The sequence below is a fragment of the Lissotriton vulgaris genome, chromosome 8 (genome assembly GCF_964263255.1).
Source record: "Lissotriton vulgaris chromosome 8, aLisVul1.2, whole genome shotgun sequence".
Taxonomy (NCBI): Eukaryota; Metazoa; Chordata; class Amphibia; order Caudata; family Salamandridae; genus Lissotriton; species Lissotriton vulgaris.
Window position 1 is genome coordinate 1,577,621,640 of NC_141696.1, and position 14,916 is coordinate 1,577,636,555.

General features: G+C 51.3%; 1 long non-coding RNA gene across 1 annotated transcript; it reads right to left on the reverse strand.

The window, feature by feature from the left end:
• Positions 1 to 1,693: 1,693 nt before the first annotated feature.
• Positions 1,694 to 14,157, reverse strand: LOC147700463 (uncharacterized). The gene is made up of 2 exons (XR_015299250.1): positions 13,724 to 14,157; positions 1,694 to 2,327 (listed from the first exon to the last, which is right to left on the reverse strand). It is a non-coding gene; the product is annotated as an uncharacterized LOC147700463 (long non-coding RNA).
• Between the last annotated feature and the right edge of the window lie 759 nt (positions 14,158 to 14,916).

Below are 14,916 nucleotides of genomic sequence, written 5' to 3' on the forward strand. Positions count from 1 at the left end.
CTTGATCCATCACCGTTTTTTAGCTCACTGCACCATCCCAGCTCAGAACCTGGCTACATGCAAATTAGTCTGTCCCTGGCCCAGTGCATCATGGGAACAGGGCAGACCAAACTACCAAGCCAATTCTTTTACTGGAAAGGAAACAAGCTTCCGGGGACCGGTTTCTGGCATTACAGCCGTCTTCAGCCCGGCTTGCTTGAATCCTGATGGTGCAGTGAGCAAGGGACTCATGTCTGAGCATACCCTTCCACGCTTATGGTGGGCAAAACGATTCAGAAAAGGGGGTGGTGATGGACAGAGTATCTGAATTAAGCAGAACACTCCTACCCAGTCAACAGATCAGGGCTTGATCCATCACTGTTTTTTAGCTCACTGCACCATCCCAGCTCAGTACCTGGCTACATGCAAATTAGTCTGTCCCTGGCCCAGTACATCATGGGAACAGGGCAGACCAAACTACCAAGCCAATTCTTTTACTGGAAAGGAAACAAGCTTCCGGGGACCGGTTTCTGGCATTACAGCCGTCTTCGGTCCGGCTTGCTTGAATCCTGATGGTGTAGTGAGCAAGGGACTCATGTCTGAGCATACCGTTCCACGCTTATGGTGGACAAAACGATTCAGAAAAGGGGGTGGTGATGGACAGAGTATCTGAATTAAGCAGAACACTCCTACCCAGTCAACAGATCAGGGCTTGATCCATCACCGTTTTTTAGCTCACTGCATCATCCCAGCTCAGAACCTGGCTACATGCAAATTAGTCTGTCCCTGGCCCAGTACATCATGGGAACAGGGCAGACCAAACTACCAAGCCAATTCTTTTACTGGAAAGGAAACAAGCTTCTGGGGACCGGTTTCTGGCATTACAGCCGTCTTCGGTCCGGCTTGCTTGAATCCTGATGGTGTAGTGAGCAAGGGACTCATGTCTGAGCATACCGTTCCACGCTTATGGTGGACAAAACGATTCAGAAAAGGGGGTGGTGATGGACAGAGTATCTGAATTAAGCAGAACACTCCTACCCAGTCAACAGATCAGGGCTTGATCCATCACCGTTATTTAGCTCACTGCACCATCCCAGTTCAGAACCTGGCTACATGCAAATTAGTCTGTCCCTGGCCTAGTGCATCATGGGAACAGGGCAGACCAAACTACCAAGCCAATTCTTTTACTGGAAAGGAAACAAGCTTCTGGGGACCGGTTTCTGGCATTACAGCCGTCTTCGGCCCGGCTTGCTTGAATCCTGATGGTGCAGTGAGCAAGGGACTCATGTCTGAGCATACCCTTCCACGCTTATGGTGGACAAAACGATTCAGAAAAGGGGGTGGTGATGGACAGAGTATCTGAATTAAGCAGAACACTCCTACCCAGTCAACAGATCAGGTCCCCGGAAGCTTGTTTCCTTTTTGATTTCGAAAATAAAACAGATTTCAAACAACATATCTCTCTTCGTTCGATGTGCTGAAGGTTCTGCACCCGGGTGGGCAGGTGAAGCAATGCCTATGTTCAATATGTAAATATATACAAGCAGGAGGCTGTTTGCAATGAGCTCGGAAGCCTTGGAGCTGAGTGTGGCCCTGTGGTTTCTGAAGGAGTGCAGTGTGGTGGATTAATAAAACAGCACAATACTAGGGACAAGGATTGCACCACTGCACTCAGAGCCAGACGGCGCAGAACAGGAAGACAGGAAGCAGTCACTCAGCTCAGATCTTTATTACATTCTATTAAATGACCATCATTTTCAGAAGCTTCTGCAGAAAGCTAGTGCCGAGTAAGGCCACAGTCCTACACAGCGCTTTGACAGCATGGCGTTGGATGGAACAGGCCTCTTCTGAACGAGGGTTCTAAGCACTGCAGGCTGCTGTCGGCAGGCTGCATTGAGCGCTTGCAGCCAGGGAGGTAAGGGTTGAACACTTTCACATCATGACGCGGTATGGCGTATACATCTTCTCCCCTAGGTTTCTACGCACTTCATGCAGCCATCCGCAGGCTGCATTTGGCGCTTGCAGGTAGATGGGATCTCCGGGCATGGGATGACTTCACAGGCAAGCTCCAGGTTGCACTTACAGATGCAGTGTCGGCGCCCATAATCTGTGTACATGCTCCCCCCCAGAGGAACCAGGCCGTTACTATACTGGGCGCATTCTGCGTATCGCTGCTGATCGCAGGGACAGCCGACATACTCTTTGCAGCACTGCTCATTCGATTTTTGGCACCTGAATGCCTCATTAGCACAGTTCTCCTTTGAGCACTGCTCTGAGCTGACCTCAGGGACCAGGACGGAGGCCAACCAGAGGCAGAGGCAGGGCACCACCAGCGCTCGAACCAGTTTCTGAAAAAGAGAAGACGAGGCGTTGTTAGCTGAGATGCGCTGCGAATGATACAAATCATCTATTATGACTGCGTGCAATGCCAACATATGCTGAATATGTAAAATCTACAAGACAAACATGAGGCTGCTACATAGGACAATCATGTAACAAATCTAACAGTCACATAAAGTGTGTCTTCATCATAACATATCTTATTGAATCATTTTCTATGTGTGATGTTTAAGCAAAAGCTGTGAATCCACCTGGAGTAGATCTTTTTCAGGACAAATCTCAAACACTGCCGAAACATCTCCACACAACATCACCCAAATATCTTGACAGCAAAGATACACCATGTGACCTACAAGATCACCAAAGCAACAACACACCAAGGGGCAGATTTATTAACATTTTGACCAGGTTTGTGTCACAAAAGTGAGACAGACATGCATCAAATGTTTACTTTAAATGTACTTTACATAGCAAAACGTATTTCTTTTACTTTGCATCAAGGGGGCATCGCAAAGTTGGTATGTGGGCATTCCTAAGCTACCACTCATGGTTTTGACACAAAGCCATTTCTACAAATGCTGATAGACACATCTTTGTGGCAAACAATAATGTCTCTGGGCCCGATTCACACAACTAACTTGGTATACACAGAAAGGCATTTAGGAGTCCTAAAGTTAGGAGTTCTAACTTCTGTGAATACCGAAATGAGTAAGTGCCTTCTGTGAATACCAAAATGGTAGTAAGTTTAATATTTTGTCTTAAGTTAGTTCTGTGAATCGCTTTCTCTGTGAGGCAGGCATTTAAAAGGATAAGTGCTTTAATTTCTTCAAACCTTTATGATTGTGCATGCGTGCTACACTGTACAGAACACACCAAAGTGGAAAACATGTGTCTAGGCACAGTATTTTGTGCTGGAAGGGTACCGGCCCGGACATACACCTGCAATCATGCAAATGCGTGTGTGTAGTGCTAGGCAGCCTGATTGTGCACCAACGCTGTGTGTGTGAGGGGTGTCAAAATGAAAGATGCAAGGAAGTACATGCAGGAGTCAGGAAAATGAGAGAGCTGAGGAGGAAAGTGATGAGGTGGGAGGTATGCAGATGGAGGATTTTAGGAAGATGTGGGGGCAAAATGGTGTCAGTGTCTAACAGAGAGACCGCAGAAAAATGTGGCATAAAGGAAAAAAAGGGAGTGACCGAGACACTCTAAAAGGCCAATACACTTTCCAAAGACCTTAGTATTGTTTAATTCACAGTCTGATATTTTCAAATTTAAACACTTTTAGTTCTAATTATTCCAAACCAAACTTTTGTTACTCATTTATCTGATACTGCTAACACACACTGTCCCGCCAATAGCTCCGCTCGTTTTAGGTTCATGTCTGTTACAGCACCCATACCCACAGACCACGCACGTATCCTTGTCTTCATCCTAGACTCCTCACTCTCGATGACCAGACAAGTCAACGCCGTCTCATCCTCCTGCTTCAACGTACTTCGTATGCTCAAAAAATCTTCCGTTGGATCCCCTCCGAGACAAGAAAGACTGTCACCCACGCACTGGTCACGAGTCGACTGGACTATGGAAACACCCTCTACGCCAGAAAAAACTCCAACGCATCCAAAACGCAACAGCCAGACTCATATTGGACATCCCTCGCCAAGATCACATTACCGGCCACCTGAAAGACCTCCACTGGCTTCCCGTCAACAATAGAATAACGTTCCGTCTGCTCACCCACGCACACAAGGCCCTCTACAAACTAGGACCTGAATGCCTCAACACTCGGCTGTCCTTCTACACACCCACCCGCCAACTAAGATCCTCCAATCAAGCCCTCGCCGCAGTTCCGCGTATCCAAAGATCCACCATGGGAGGTAGATCCTTCTCCTACTTGGCGGCCAAGACCTGGAACTCACTCCCCACTCACCTCCGCCATACACAGAACCACCTCTCCTTCAGAAAACAACTAAAAACCTGGCTATTCGATAAATAATGATCCCCCTCCCCAAGCGCCTTGAGACCCTCTGGGTGAGTAGTGCGCTATATAAATTCCTGAACTTGAACTTGAACTATGTGATATGTCTGGATGCAATAACAGAAAGCCGAGAGACGCAACAAAAAATACTTGTCGGGGGGGCACACTATGGGAAGTAAACGCGCAACAGGGCTTCAGCACCCCCATCGTGTGTGTCAGCCTGGGCTGAGACAGCTTCCCGGGCGCACACTCAGCCGCACCCGAGTACTTCACCGGTCTTTAAATAACCATTCAATTGTTAATGAGGCTTTGTCGTTTTTCATCTCTTGTTAGAGCTCCTGCAGCTCCACTCTGCCTATTGCTTGAACAATTAGCCCCCTTCCCCGAAATTTTCCTTAGCCCCCCCCCACCCCCCCCGAAGTTTGGCTCTAGTTGTGCCTCTGATGGGAAGCACAAGGTTTTCATTTAAATGTTTTAAGTCACATCCTAAATGGCTTTGGCCATGCCTCTCGTAGAAGATTTCTAGTTACGCTTTTTAGGCTACACCCCTTTTAGTGACCCCCTCACTTTTTTCATTCTACGTAAAGCCCTGGCCAAAAATTTATAGAAACTCAGCCTATGAGTTGATGCGCTCACTTGGAAATTCTGGCCGAATCAACCATATGTGGGACAGAACCCCCGTATTTACGATGAACACCTTACTTATCTTCGGCGCCGCTCTTTCCGGTGGTTAGTCTATCTAACCGCAGATTCTTCACCTTTGAATACTTCCAACGCGCCAGGTTTGACCCAGAGATTTTTCTGAGCATTACTCTAGCATGAAAGCTGCTGGTTCCATGCGGCTCTGCGTCGACTCCTGTCCGGGAGGGAGGTCAAAGGCAGCCAACGGCCCCTGATCAATCCCCACACATGGGACTAGAGATTACGCAGGGCGGGGTGCAAGCCCCTTCCTGTGACTGTGACAGAAGAGCCTCCTGAAGCCGTAGCCTGATTGGAGGAAAGAGAGTCATGCCCAGAAGTTCCGGGTAGCACAGGCTTCTGGCCCAAGACCAAGGCTGGAACATCAGGATCATAGCCCAAATGACCGGACTCGTTGAACCAGAGGGAAGGCTCAGAAATGCAGCACATCTACGATGGATCCAATGAAAGGGAGCTTCTGCGGAGAGCAGTGTGCACACATCCGGGACAATGTCCCTAACACAGGGATTCACCTGTCCGCGCATTCAGCCATCCTCCATATATCATACCTGTAACTGTTCACATTGGAGAGTAGCGAGTGCACCACACGTGCACACTCAGAGCACGCACACCCTGCAAACTGCACTGTGCCTACATCTCGGACAGTGTTCCTAATACAGGGATTCACCTGTCTGCACACTCACCCATCCTCCATATATGATACCTTGTACCAGTTCACACTGTAGTGAGTGCACAACATGCTCACACTCAGAGCACGCACACCCTGGGAAGAGCATGCTGCGTACATCCGGGACAGTGTCCCTAACACAGGGATTCACCTGTCCGCGCATTCAGCCATCCTCCATATATCATACCTGTAACTGTTCACACTGGAGAGTAGCGAGTGCACCCTTGTGCACAATCAGAGCACACACACTGCGAAAAGCACTGTGTGTACAACCAGGAAAATGTCTCTAACACTGGGGTTCACCTGTCTGCTCTTTCAGCCATCCTCCATATATCACACCTCTAACTGTTCACACCAGAGAGTAGCGAGTGCACCCTTGTGCACACTCAGAGCACCCTGCAAACAGTAGTGTGAGTGCAGCACGGGGAGGGAAGCCCTCTCGGTCCACACGCGCTTCAAGTGCTGCAAACTGTGGCCATAGGCAACAGACAGCGCCGCAAATGGAGCACACAGTGTGCGAAGGTGTGGAGCGCCCGCGGAGGAAGTTTCTATGCAGTGATCAGCGCGGAAGATAACTTATCTTACCACCTTTACAGCGGAGAGTGTACACACGCCTCGCAAAATGGCGGCGTGCTGTGTGACCTGACGGAAACATTGCCGGACCGCTCTGGGAGGTAATGGGAAGAATGCCCTTCTAAGGACCGACTCGCCTACCAAGGTAGAGCTCAGACAGGTGACGCTAGCGGCATTAAAAGCGCCTCCCGACGGCGATCGAGCGCTGCAATCAGTGCCTCTGTCTGACCCTAAGATGTACAAAAGGGGGTGGTGATGGATGGAGCATCTGAACCAATCAAACACCCACACCCAGTCAACAGATCTGGGTTTAATACATCACCGTTCTTTAGCTCACTCCGCCACCCCAATTCAGACATGGCCATATGCAAATCAGTCTGACCCTGTGCCTCATGGGAACAGTCCAGCCCGAACTGCCAAACCATGCCTTCCCTGGACTGCTAACAAGCCTCCTAGGATCGTTTTCTGGCATTACAGCCGTCTTCAGCCCGGCTTGCTTGAATCCAGTCCCAAAGTGAGCAAGGGACTCACGTCTGAGCATACCCTGCCACACTTATGGCGAACAAAGTGGTACAAAAGGGGGTGGTGATGGACGGAGCATCTGAACCAATCAAACACTCACACTAAGTCAACAGATCTGGGTTTAATCCATCACCTAAGACCCTATGATGGCTGCGCATTCCCCCAAATAGCGGCGATCTTCGCGTCCTCATGTTAGGGGATTTATCTAATGCGCTGCTTTCCTCTCCTACACCTCCACGTCGTGACCGGGGAATTGACAGAAAGCAGGTGGCCCGTGCGTCTCTGCCCCCGCCCTCCTCTTCCCGTGGGTCAGCGAGGGCGCAGTCGACCAGAGAAGGGCACACACAGACTGGCCCACGCAGCGGGGGCCGGTGCCTGGGGGAGAGAGAGTGTGAGAGTGAGCCGCTGGCATGAAAGGCTGCCCCGGGAAGACAGCGCGCCTAGAGACAGCAGCAGGAGAGTTGCGGATCCTTAATTTTGCAGGCTGGAGTGGATGGGCCGAATCTGCTGACATCAGGGCTTCCTACCTAAGAGGCACATACACAGGGCTGCCTTAAAGCGTTACCCTGCGGGGGCCCCACTGGGTGTACCGTGTGGTAGGCCAAACATACAAAGTCCACGGTATCTCACCACCATTCTCTGATGCTTTAACTGGGACAGAGAACTTCACGCTGACATACCACGCTGCGGATTTTATCGCAGCCGCGGCCCTCGTACAAGTCAGAACAGCTGCCGCCATCATCGGCATGCACAGAGGCCACGCCCCCTCGAGGCCACGACCCCTCCTACGTTATAATTGGTGCTGAATGCGAGCGTCCAGTCAGAACCACAACTCCTGAGGCGGAAGCCGGGAGTCTTACTGCTTAGCTTGTTTTAAAATATCACACTTTGAGAGTCACATTATTGTGTTTTGTTTTTAAACTCACCACCATTCTCTGATGCTTTAACAGGGACAGAGAATTTCACGCTGACATACCGCGCTGTGGATTTTATCGCAGCCGCGGCCCTCGTACAAGTCAGAGCAGCTACCGCCATCACCGGCGTGCACAGAGGCCACGCCCACTCGAGGCCACGCCCCCTTCGCCTCCCTCCTCCCATAATTCATGTGTATGTGGAGGAAGCGCAGCGGGCACAACGATTGCGCGCCAAAGGCGCGCTTAAGGCAAGCTCGTCTGCGCTCGTCCGCGCCGAGACTGGGCCTAGGGCCATCCCCCCTAGATCTCAGGCAGCAAAGCCCAGGCATTACAGTGCTGTAACCCTCCTCGGACTAAGACCCCATGGAAAGGAGTGTAGCCAGCATCGGCTCCACGTAGAAGACATCCCACAAACTTGCCCTATCTGTAAATCTACCCTTAAACCCAAGCCGGCCCCAGACCAGCTACACGAGTACCGCATGTTCATGCTTAACTGTAGATCCCTACCTTAACATAGGGCGGAGTTTGCACTGCTGCTGGAAGAACGTATTCCAGACATTGTCTTCCGCCCGGCTTCCAAATCACCCGGCAGGACTGTCCTGAGGGTAGAGGAGGAGGCTTAGCAATTATCTATAAAGATCAGTTCCTCTGCCGAGTTATCCCGGAAACTATCCCTGACTGCGAGAGTTTAGCCTTCAGTCTCGAACTCTCCCCTAACAACTGCTTCTCAGGAACTCTAATCTACCGCCCTCCAGGTCCCCCCAAGCAATTCCACAACCATCTTGCTTCAATTGTGGCTGAACGGGTTAGCACCTCTTCTAACTTCACCCTGATAGGTGATCTTAACTTTCACTTTGACTCCGTAGCAGATCACACGGCAACTACACTTACAGACGACTTAGCAGCTCTGCAACTAATCCAATTTGTCAGATCTCCAACCCACGTCAAGGGTCATTTGCTGGACCCAGTATTCAGCAACTGTATAGATCTGGCAACAAGTCTACCAATTCCCCTTCCGTGGACTGATCATTTACTAGTTCCCTTTACCTGGACCACACCTAAGCCCCTAACCATCAGACCCACAGTAAGAATGGCCAGAGCCTGGTCTCGCCTTCCAGTCGAAAAATGGACCACCAAACTGGCTAGCAGCCTACCTCTCTACAATGAGGACCCCTCCCTTGCGAACCAGACATACGAAGAATGGATCACTCAATCACTTGATAACTCTCTCTCCAAAAGAAAAACCACATTGAAACGTCCCCATAAAACCGCTCCCTGGTACTCAGAGGCCCTTAGGGCTAAGAAACGCCAGTGTAGGAAAGCCGAAAGGAAATGGCGTCTGGATTTCTTACCAGGGAAAAAAACTCAATACCGAAATTTAATCAAAGAGTATAAAGAAGAAATCAAAGTCACCCAAGCTGCATACTTCTCTAATAAAATTATTTTAGCCAAATCAAAACCCAGAGAAATTTTCCAGATTGTGAAAAAACTTACAAAGTTGCTACCTAGCCTGCTTGAGACCAAATCCACAGAACACTGTAACAAGATGGCAGACTTCTTCCACCAAAAAGTCAACAAAATCTATGCATCCTTCCCCCCCCTGGCCACCCCCCTCCCAGCCCTGACCAACACAACTTTGGCACACCCTTCATCTCAGTATCTTCCCACACTAGACCACTTTCCCCCTCTTAATCTTGCGTCCCTGGAATCAGTGGCTCGGAAAGTTAAATCTGGTTCCCCTGACGATCCAGCCCCGCCAGACATTGTCATGTCAGCATCCCAGGTCACTTTGCCCATTATAATGGACCTCCTGAACTCTTCTATCACCTCCGGCACGGTCCCGCCTGGATGGAAACGGGCCATGGTTCGAGCCCTACTAAAGAAACCCAGCTTGGACCCTTCAGACTTTAGCAACTACCGGCCAATCTCTCTACTCCCCTGGCTGAGAAAAGTCTTGGAGAGATACATCAATGGCCAACTGGTCGATTTCCTAGAAATCAACCAACTGTTAGACCCCACTCAGACAGGCTTCAGACCCAAGCATGGAACTGAAACCGCCCTTCTCAGGGTCACCAAGGAATCCAGAAACATCCTGGACCAAGGAGGATCAGTGGCAGTGATCCTCCTCGACCTCAGCGTGGCCTTTGACACGGTCAGCCACGACATTCTGCTGAATCGTCTGACTAGTATTGGTATCAAACACAAGGCATGGCTATGGTTCGAGTCCTTCCTGAAGGACAGATCCTTTCGGGTATTCGACGGCGAATCAGTGTCTACTAGCAAACCATTAAGATGCGGGGTCCCACAAGGCTCCTCATTAAGCCCTGCGCTCTTCAACATTTATATGAGGCCACTAGCTGTGGTTGTCCGTCCGTTTAGAGTTAAGATCATTTCCTACGCTGACGACACCCAGCTGGTGGTCTCATTGGCGCAGGAGGCCAACATGCCAATGGTAGGAGGGCTCAGAAAGTGTCTAGAGGAGGTAAAGAGCTGGATGTCTGCCTCATCACTCAAACTAAACGGGGACAAGACAGAGCTGATGCTTCTGGGCCCCGCTGATCCTAGTTCCTTCAATGCCCTATGGCCACCCTGTCTGGGCACCCCCCAGCTCCTAAGGATAACATCAAGAGCCTTGGGGTGTGGCTGGACAGATCCCTCTCATTTGGCGTCCAAGCTACCAAACTCTCGGCTACCTGCTTTGGCCTTCTTAGGATGTTAAGGAAGGTTCTTCATCTTTGACCCGTGGAGGCCAAGCAGGTAGCCATCCAGGGTCTGATCCAGTCTCGCCTGGACTTTAACAACGCCCTCTACCTTGCTGCTCCAGATTATACACTGCGGAGACTCCAAACAGTGCAGAACTGTGCAGCTCGCACACTGCTTCAGCTCCCTCGTCGACAATCAGTAAGAGCTGGCTTGATCAGCCTACACTGGTTGCCAGTACGCCAAAGAATCCACTTCAAAGCCATGTGTATCGCCCACCAGGCTTTCTGGGACACAGGTCCTCTGATTACCCGTGACCTAGTCTCCCTCTACCAACCAAGCAGGAATCTCCGCTCAAACCAAGCCTTCATGGCCACAGCACCCAGAATAAAAAAGGCCAGATCAGGCGGTAGGACCTTCACCCATAATGCTCCCAGGATGTGGAACGCCCTACCCCTTCATCTGAGAGCCAACCCCAATCTCTCCTCATTCCGGAAACAGCTTAAAACATTCCTCTTCAACTCTCCACAGTAATTCTCTGCCAGCCCTCCTGCTTCCACCAATCTCCTCTGTTGGTTCCTAGCGCTTGGACGCCCCCGGGCAGCAATCGCGCTCTACAAATCCACATACAATACTACAATACAATACAGTATCAGTGACTGAGAGGTGTGGGACGGGAAGAACCCATAGTACCGGTGTGGACAAAACAAGAACTATACTGGGTAACGGCCCGCAGTCATTCATCATTTTTCAGCACCAATATATAGGCACTACCCAATAACAGACTGGCTCCTGAGCAAAGAGTGTACTGAAAGAGGGGCCCAACACAAACGTCCCTGGAACCCACATTGACACCTGCAGGGAGGTAGCGCTATCCTGGCGCCATTATGCTTGCGAGTATGCCCAGAGTCAAGCCAGCGATTGTGTGCTTGTGCATAACTGTGCGTGTGATGGTGTGGACATGTACTCGGGTATTTTGTACTAAAGCATGTGATTCTATGTGTGCTTGTGTTGGTGCGCCCAGATATTTCTGTATGTATGCTTATGTCTGTGCGTGTGATGGTGTGTGCATGTACTTCAGTGTTTTTGTACTAGAGCATGGGATTGTATGTGTGCTTGCGCGTGTGGATGCTTCTGTATGCGTGCTTGTGTGCACCCTCTGTTTGCATAAGAGTGTGCGCGCACATTTGAGTGTGCTTGTGCATGTCTGTGCGTGTGATGGTGTGGGTGTGCATGTACCTGTGTGTACGTCCTTGGGTATTTTTGTTCTGGAGCTTGTGATTGTATGTGTGCTTGTGTTTTTAGTAGTTTCTGTATGTGTGCTTGTGTGTGTTTGTGTGCGTCTGTGCGTGTATGAGAGTGTGAGCGCAATTGTGGGTGGTTGTGCATGTCTGTGCATGTGATGGTGTTTGGGTGTGCATGTACTTGGGTGTTTTTGAACTAGAGCATGGGATTTTATGTGTACTTGTGTTTTTGGATGTCTCTGTCTATGTGCTTGTGTGTGTGCGTATGTGCGCATATGAGAGTGTGTGCCCACATGTGTATGTATTTGTGCATGTCTGTGCGTGTGATGGTGTGTGTACGCTGGATTTGTTATTCTCTGGCAGCCACTGTCCTGGAAATTGACTCTAACTGCCAGATGCCTGTCCTTAAGATGGCCACCAGTGTAGATTACAGACTCCTGCCTGACCCCAAGATGGCTTCCTTTGTGGTCCCCCTCGACGTTGTTTTACTTCCCTGGGACAACAATTGGACATTGATCAGACCTTGAACCTATCCCCTAACCTGCTTATACATCAGGACTTGGAACCTGTGGAACTTACCCCAGACTGTAGAGACCAAGCGATTTGGCTGATTCCCGGTGGAGCTACCATATAGCTAAAGAGGAGATGGTTTGTGGACTCCCCCCCCCTGCCATCACCTACCCAGCTGGACCTTGGGCAGATGTTCCCCTCGTCTCTATGTCCTATCTTCCTCCTTCCCCTTTACCCTATCCCCTTACCCTTCCTTGCGCCATTCACCTTGTCCCCTATGTTGTTTAAATGCTATTCTTGATACTTATGTAATTTTTAACTGCTGTAAATTGCAACATTATTGTTCCTCATGTAAAGCGCTCTGAGTCCACTGCGCCAAGGGAGCCACTCACAGCTGAGGTATGGTATGGCACCCCTGGCCAAAGCACTCCCTCCCCCCTTTTTGGGGAAGGATCTAGTTTGTAGGCCGATGTGCACACTCGGCGCACGAACACCCTGGGAAGAGCACTGTGTGCACAACCGGGAAAAAGTCGCTCACACTGGGGTTCACCTGTCTGCACACTCAGCCACCCTCCATATATCACACCTCTGACTGTTCACACTGGAGAGTAGCTAGTCCACACCTGTGCACACTCAGAGCGCGCACACCCTGGGAAGAGCACTGTGCGCACATCCGGGACACTGTCCCTAACACTGGGGTTCACCTCTCTGCACACTCAGCCGTAACACCATATGTGACACCTGGAACTTCACACTGTAGTGAGTGCACCACACGTGCACACTCAGAGCGCGCACACCCTGGGAGGAGCACTGTGTGTACATCCGGGAAAAAGTTCCTCACACTGGGGTTCACCTGTCTGCACACTCAGCTGCCCTCCATAAATCATACCTCTAACTGTTCACACTGTAGTGAGTGCACCCCTGTGCACACTCGGAGCACGCACACCCTGGGAAGAGCATGGTCCGTACATACGGGGCAGTGTCCCTAACACTAGTGTTCACCTGTCTGCACACTCAGCCGCCCTCTATATGCGATACCTATAACTGTCCACACTTGCCCTACAAACATCTTTTAATCGCATGCCCTGGCTAACAGGTGCTACCAGGTGGAACTCAATGGTACACATTTCACCAGTTTTGGAATGTTGACAGGCTGAGCCCATCCTGTCAAGAATTGAAATAATTGGCTCACTGGTTAGAGGCGGCAGACCCGGAAGCAGAGAACGGCCCGGGACCAGGGTTCAATTCCCGACGCGGCAGGGTCGTGAACCAGGGTCAGCGGGCTCGATAATTCTCGCCTCGGTGCCTACTCTAACCAGGGATCACACTCGGCAACTCTGGGCATTAGCTTGCCTCATCTCCACAACGGCCCCCCACAAACGCCGGGGATGCCTGGTTTCACCTTGGAGATACCCAGGAGGGAACATCTCACAGGGAAAGCCAGGATGGGTTCCCCAGCGGTCTATAGCGCCAGGAACGCCTCCGGGTAGCAGTGCGCTTTACAAGACACACACACACACACGATTCCCTGCAAGTTGAACACAGACCTCTGCAGCAGGCACATTAACACAACGAGCTAGAGACAGGTTCTACTTACCCCCATGGTGAATGTGATTGCAGGTGCGGGTGTCTGTGCTGCGATGTGTGCTCCTCGGCAGACTCCTCAGTGACTTGAGTATCCACCGCAGCTCACACCCGGTTATATGCACACTCCAGAGGCCACGCCCCCTCAGGGACACTCCAAAGGCCAAGCCCCCTCAGGGACACTCCAAAGGCCACGACCCTACCCCTGGCTTGTTAGTCACGACAGAAGCAGCAGAACCGGTTCCTTCCTGTCCTGAGCTGTCCTGCATCCCCTGCAGCCATGCCCTAGAAAGGATCCGTGATCAATGGGGCTTTGTCACACTCCTGCTACCGAGGAGGGGTGGGGTTGGGGGGGGGAGGGGTCCTTTCACCAGTCGAGAACACGCAGGAACTGTGCAGATGCCTGCCTGTGTCTTCGTGCTGCCGCCCTGATTCAACCACTGCCACTTTGGTGGTGATCACGTGAATCATTCACGTGATCACCACCAAAGTGGCAGTGAACTCACCAACATATGACGTGAGTTATTCCTTCCTGAAGATGCGGGGGGTGGGACTGGGGAGGGGCCGGGAGACTGTGTGAGTTGGGGGGGGGGGGGGGGGGGGGGGGGGGGGGGGGGGGGGGGGGGGGGGAGGGGAAGGAGGGGGGTGTTGTAAATGTGTGAAGCCGTCCGCACCACAATTCAAGGACCCACCCACCGTAAACAAACGAAAACAACCTCAACCCCGAGAAAATCAGGGAACGGAAATAAGCTGTGAGCTGTGCTGTGTGTTGCACAAAAGGGTGCGGTCTGACGTCATCAGCCGCGGGGAGAAACCCACAGAAACAGTCAATTCACAGTCTGAGGAGCTACCACATCAGAGGGGCCAATGACAGGACAGCAAATGTGTAGCAAGACATGGAATGCCATTAGCCCTGGGCTGCACCCCCCCTCCAGAAGCATTCACCAGCACTCACGACCCACTCTCCGTGCCTGGCGCCAGGCAGAGGAGGCCCACGGGGCAGCACCTCCCCTCCAGAAGCATTCACCAGCACTCACGACCCCCTCTCCGTGCCTGGAGCCAGGCAGAGGAGGCCCACGGGGCAGCACCTCCCCTCCAGAAGCATTCACCAGCACTCACGACCCCCTCTCCATGCCTGGCGCCAGACAGAGGAGGCCCACGGGGCAGCAACCCCCCTCCTGAAGCATTCACCAGCAACCAGCACTC